The following is a 6318-nucleotide window of genomic DNA, read 5'->3' as shown; positions in this document are numbered from 1 at the left end:
GGTGAATACCTGCACTTTATTGTCTTTTCTCTTAAAATCAGAAGCTCAGTATAGAAAGAAGGCAAACTCAGCTTATGTTCTGAAAATGCATCTTCTTTGACTCAATATTTGGCTATGTGTGTCTACTTTTAAACTCAGTGTCCTTTATTTCTGTAGCAGCTTTCTTTAACACTTTAATTATAAATCTCAGAATGGTGCTTAGATTAAACAAATTATGAAAACTCAGTAGTAGGGTAGAATGGAGCCCTGTGAAATGATTCAGTTTATGCTTTCATTAATGTTTAAATCAGAAAGGTTCATGTTTACCTGTAAACTTTGGACTTTTTCATTCCTGCAGAAAGCCCCATTTACTTCATGTGGCTCTAGTAACAAAACTGCTAGTACTCTCCATGTTAAAAACAAGATAAAATTCTGATTGTACAGCTCTTACTTTATTTCTACTGAGGCACAATTTTAAAATATTCTCGTTATACTTCTGAACTCCTCCGTCTGGACTGCCAAATTCAAGACTGAAATATTTTGACATCTTTAAACCTACCACATTACTTAATTTCAAAATATTTATGTTTAGCTTAGCAGCAACAACATGTAATGGACTGCAAATACTGGTTTTCAGACATTTCAGTAACTTGTTGGACAAATCTTTTCCAACATAAATGAATCTATGATTTTAAAGTTCACTTACAAGTGCTCCAGTATCATATTAATGGAGGACCTATTATTTGGATTTAAAGCTATTAGTATATTTATCCAGTGTGGGTTTCTTTTGGGATTCCTGTCATACAGAATTTGGTATTGAAACAATGTAGGAAATTGCTAACGGCTTGCAATGTCTTTCTTAATCAAGATAAGCTAACATGGGACTCTACTGCCTAATCAAGAAACTGTTATATGATCCATGAACACAGATTTGTGGAGAATATTTTTACTGACTGGACTGGAGTGTCCTGTGCTTCCAGATCATATATGTTCTTAAAGGTTGCGGATTTGATATTGCTAAATCAGTGCTGTTAAAATATATTTGGGTAGATGTTGTTTAATTTTTTTTCATTTGGAAAAGTGTCATGGTGCTGTGTTTCGAGACCTCAGCGCGTCTCCATGCACGACCAGCAAGGAACACCGTGACAAGGGATGAGGACCAGTTCGTGTGCCGTGCGCCGATACTGATTCCTGTGGGTTCTTTGTTTTGAGAGATGCTTGGCAGCGATGTTAAAGTGACGAACAGAGGCCGAATGGAAGGCAGTGAGGTAGCAGCGTTTATTGTGCGGGCAAGCGCGATATCGCCGAGCCTGCATCTGCTCTCGCAACTGCCCCGAGGGGTGGTTCTGCTTAAACTTTTATCCAGATGGTATTAGGGAGGGGTAAAGGCAAAAAAACCAATAAAGGGGATTCTAGGGACCATTACACAGGTGCGATATTTAAATTTTGCCAACCACAGAAGTGGGGAGAAATACAAAAACTCGCGGGCTTCATGACTGACAGAAAACTGACAGTTACATAACTTGCTGCAGGAGTACACGTGGAGGAGAGGGAACAAAGGAGGATATAACAAACTTAATAAACCAAATTTCAAATACCACCACAGTAACGTGGCGAGATGAGTTGCCTTTCCCATGGAAAAGGGCCACCATTTGTGTCCACCTCCATGTGTTGGACCCAGGCCTGGAGTCTGGGCTTTGGCCATCCCCAAGTCCATACAATTGAAGATTTCTCAGAGACGGAAGTTGCTACATGTTCAAGTCCTAGCTGCACTTGGAGGGCCAAAGGTCTCCTACAGACTGAAATCAGGGACATGGGGAGGTGAGTTGACTTTCCAATGGAAAAGGGCCACCCTTCGTGTCCACCTCCATATGACTTTCCCAGGCCTGGAGTCCGGGCTTTAGCCTGTTCCAAGTCCATATGATTGAAGATTTCTCCCAGATGGAAGTTGCTACATGTTCGACACCTAGCTGTGCTTGGAGTGCCAAAGGTCTCCTACAAAGTGACATCAGGAACATGGGGAGGTGAGATGAGTTTCCCATGGAAAATGGGCCATCGTTCGTGTCCACCTCCATGTGACTTTCTCAGGCCTGGATCCTGGGCTTCGGCCTGCTCCAAGTCTGTATGATTGAAGATTTGCCCCAGATGCAAGCTGCCACATTTTGCAAGCCTGGCTGCGCTTGGAGGGCCAGAGGTCTACAAACTGACATCAGGAACATGGGGATGTTGGTTGAGTTTCCCATGGAAAAGGGCCACCGTTTCTGTCCACCTCCATGTGCCCTGCCCAGGCCTGGATCCTGAGCTTTGGCTGTCCCCAAGTTGACATGATTTAAGATTTCTCCCACATGGAAGTTTCTACATGTTCGAGTCCTAGCTGCATTTGGAGTGCCAAAGGTCTCCTACAAACTGACATCAGGAATGTTGCAAGGTGAGTTGAGTTTCCCATGGAAAATAGGCACCATTCGTGTCCACCTCCATGTGTCTTTCTCAGGCCTGGATCCTGGGCTTTGACCTGCTCCAAGTGGGTACGATTGAAGATTTCTCCCAGATGCAAGCTGCCACCTTTTGCAAGCCTGTTAGCGCTAGCAGCGCCAGAGGTCTCCTACAAACTGATATCAGGAACATGGGGAGGTGAGTTGAGTTGCCCAAGGAAAAGGGCCAACATTCGTGTCCACCTCCATGTGCCTGGCCCAGGCGTGGAGTCTGGGCTTCGGCCTGCTCCTAGTGAGTACGACTGAAGATTTCTCCCAGATGGAAATTGCTACATGTTCGATACCTAGCTGCGCTTGGAATGCCAAAGGTCTCCTACAAACTGACATCAGGAACATGGGGAGGTGAGTTGAGTTTCTCAACGAAATGGGCCACTGTTGGTGTCCACCTCCATGTGCCTTGCCCAGGCATGGAGTCTGGGCTTTAGCCTGTTCCAAATGGGTACCATTGAAGATTTCTCCCAGATGCAAGCTACCACATTTTGCAAGTCTGGCTGTGCTTGGAGTGCCAAAGGTCTCCTACAAACTGACATCAGGGCCATGGTGAAGTGAGTTGACTTTCCCCTGGAAATGAGCCACTGTTGGTGTCCACCTCCATGTGCCTTGCCCAGGCCTGGAGTCTGGGCTTCGGCCTGCTCCTAGTGAGTACGATTGAAGATTTCTCCCAGATGGAAATTGCTACATGTTCGATACCTAGCTGCGCTTGGAACGCCAATGGTCTCCTACAAACTGATATCAGGAACATGGGGAGGTGAGCTGAGTTTCCCTTAGAAAATGGGCCACCGTTGGTGTCCACCTCCATATGCCTGGCCCAGGCCTGGAATCTGGGCTTCGTCCTACTCCAAGTGGGTACGATTGAAGATTTCTCCCAGATGCAAGCTGCCACATTTTGCAAGCCTGGCTGCGCTTGGAGTGCCAAAGGTCTCCTACAAAGTGACATCAGAAACGTTGCAAGGTGAGTTGACTTTCCCCTGGAAAAGGGCCACCGTTTCTGTCCACTGTAGTCGTGCATTTCTGTACCCGAGCAGGTGTTTCCATATAAGGAAGTGAAGCTAGAATTTTCTATAGCCTGCTCGCTGTAATTGGCTCAGTCTCAGCACAGACACAGTGATAGGGCTTTGGAAGTGCACCTCAAAGTCTAGTGTCCATCTCATTGGGCAGAGAGCCAAATAAGCCCACCTAGACCATCGAGTACTAAAGGGCCTGCATAAGGGTACACGAGGCTTTTTGGGAGTGCCTTAGCCTGTGTAGCTGTGCTTGGTACACTGTGCTCGGCTTATCTCTTTTCATTTTGTAACGTTTATTTTTTTTGCTGTTATTAAAACTTTTATTTTACAAAGCATATCCTGGGAAGCCGTCTCGCTATTTTATTAAGCCATTACTCCGCTGGCTGGACCCTCGGAGTTATCGGGAAAAATCCCCATAATTTGCGCCCGAACAGGGACCCTACATTAGGGTAACTGAATCGAAGTTTGCTGACAGAGCCCTCATGTTCAGCTAGGCCATTTTGCTCTTGGTTTTCGTTTTTTCAAAAGCGAGCTCGTTGTAGTTTTTTTGGTTGTGAAAATAAAACCACATTTTTGGGTCAAAAAGGCTGAGAGGGAGCCTTTTGACTGAACCCCTATACCGGTGAGAGGGGGTCTTTGCCGGACACCGATTCTGGTACAAAGTAGATTACTTTTCAAAGAGAGAAGCTGCAGTCTAGCAGAGGTGGAGACAGAACAGCTAATCACCGAGTGACCTGAGAGAGTCGGAGACAAACCAAGAGCTGCCGGGAGATCACAAGAGCCATTCTGGTGAGTGATAATGGGGACCCGGCAATCCGTAGAACAGCGAGAAACCTTTTGTTATTTTAATTATAAACTGACTATTCAAGACTATAAGTTTGAGAGGAAAGAACTTAAAAAACTTGTGAAATGGGTCTATAAAAAGTTTCCGGACACTAATACAGCTGAAACAGTAACAGTAGAATTTTGGAACAAAATAGGATTGAAGTTGTATAATTCAAAGAAAAAATCTGTGTTAAAATTAAGACCCATCTTTAAAACTGTGTTAGACTTTGTAACAGAAGAAGGCGAAAGGCTCAGCAGTGAAAAAACACTTGAAACTGCAGAAAGAGAAACCTTGGAAAAAGCCTCTAAAAGCAACGATAAAAAAGGAGCCCAGAAAGTAAAATGCAAAAAGGCTCCCAAAGCCCTCCCCCGAGCCCTCCTCAGTCCCCCGGAGTAAGACCTGTGCCAGCCTTGGCCACGCAGGCTAAGGTTCCATTCCAACCACCCTCCCCACTCCCTCAGTCACCTAGTACGAGATTCGGGCGATCCCGGACAGTTAATTTTGAGCGCGCGAGTTTTGAACAAAGCCCTGAATGCACGGGCTCACAGAACAATGAAAAACATGGAATTCTCCCCATCTCTGAGGCAGAAACTGTAGCTCCATGTGGGCGGGCTCAGTACAGCCCAACCCTGCGGCACGCCCCATCCGATGTGTCACTCAGCTCCTCCCACTCCAGCACGGGAGGCTCCCCCTCCATGGGCAGTCCCAAGCCTCAGGCACCGCCCCGGGTTGCCACCCACAGCCTGGACAGACACGCCCTGGCTGTGACGAGCGTGGGAACCGGATGTGACATCCCGGAACTTGCCCTCCCCAAGATGGCGGCGCCCATGCCGGAGAAATGTAAACAAACTCCGATGAAAAATCAGAAGGTTTCCCACACGTCCTGTAGTTTCTCTGATGATTCAGAAGATTCATCAGCCAGCATAGATCCCTGGCACAAGATAAGGAAAGAAACCAGCACCCCAGAGCCAGCCCGGCTCTGGCGACAGGAGACCAAAACAAAACAAAAACAAGGACAGAGCAAGACTGAAGCAGTGAAAGTTTATCATCGTCTAAAACCCTCCAAGAAAACAGAACACAGACAGCTAACAGTTCAATTCCAGCAGCCAAGATACCAAGTAGACTTCGTCCAAAAGAAGACTGTCATGAAAACCACCACAAGAATCCACCAAAGCAGCAGGCTCAAAATACCTTAAAACCCTGACCTATTCTTTTATTTTGCAGTTTTAACAAGAAATCCAGAATTTTATAAGTTAATTTTTTCATTAAGATCTGAAAAAGACTACCAAGTAATTCCAAAACAAAAGGTTTTTCTTTTCTGTTTTGTCAATTAAGCAAGAAGATTGTAATAACTTGCCCAAAAATTTATATTCCAAACTAATTATAAAAGCTAATTCCTAAATAATTTTTCCTTTACAGGAAAAGATTCTGCAAAAATATTTTGCTTGCTCGTATCTTTAATTGAAATAGTTAATTCAAAATTCAAAAGTTTTTAAAAATGGCCCGTATAAATATTACAAAAAAATCTCTAATTATTAAATTCATCTCTATAATTAAATTGAAAACCTTTCAAAATTCATACACTTCTAAAAACAATTCGTTTTATAAATAAGTCAAGAAAATCTAAAATCTCATAACCATGTAGTAAAATCCTAACACCAAAAAATAAAAATCAGATTTTAAGAAAGTCCAAAAACTATATCTCAAAACCAAAAAAGAACAACTGTCTACATGTTTTTCAAAGTTCATATTTTATATTTACAAATTTTTGTTACAAGTTTAATAGAAAAAGCAAAGACCTCTCAAGAAAAATTTCTAATCAATTGTCAAATTCACATTAAAATACTAATCTTTTTCCTTTTTTCTCAATAGCAACTGTATTGTGTCACATGTTAAAGCAAACACTAAACTCCTAAGTTTTATAGCCAATAGCAATGTAACAGCAAACTTTTAACCATACATCAAAATACATCAGCTCTTGTAAAAAGTGTCGCATATATCTCAAAATCAAATTAAG

This window comes from Prinia subflava, chromosome 3, assembly GCF_021018805.1.
Source record: "Prinia subflava isolate CZ2003 ecotype Zambia chromosome 3, Cam_Psub_1.2, whole genome shotgun sequence".
NCBI lineage: Eukaryota > Metazoa > Chordata > Aves > Passeriformes > Cisticolidae > Prinia > Prinia subflava.
The sequence above is the reverse complement of the archived record's forward strand: the minus strand, read 5'-3'. Positions refer to the sequence as shown.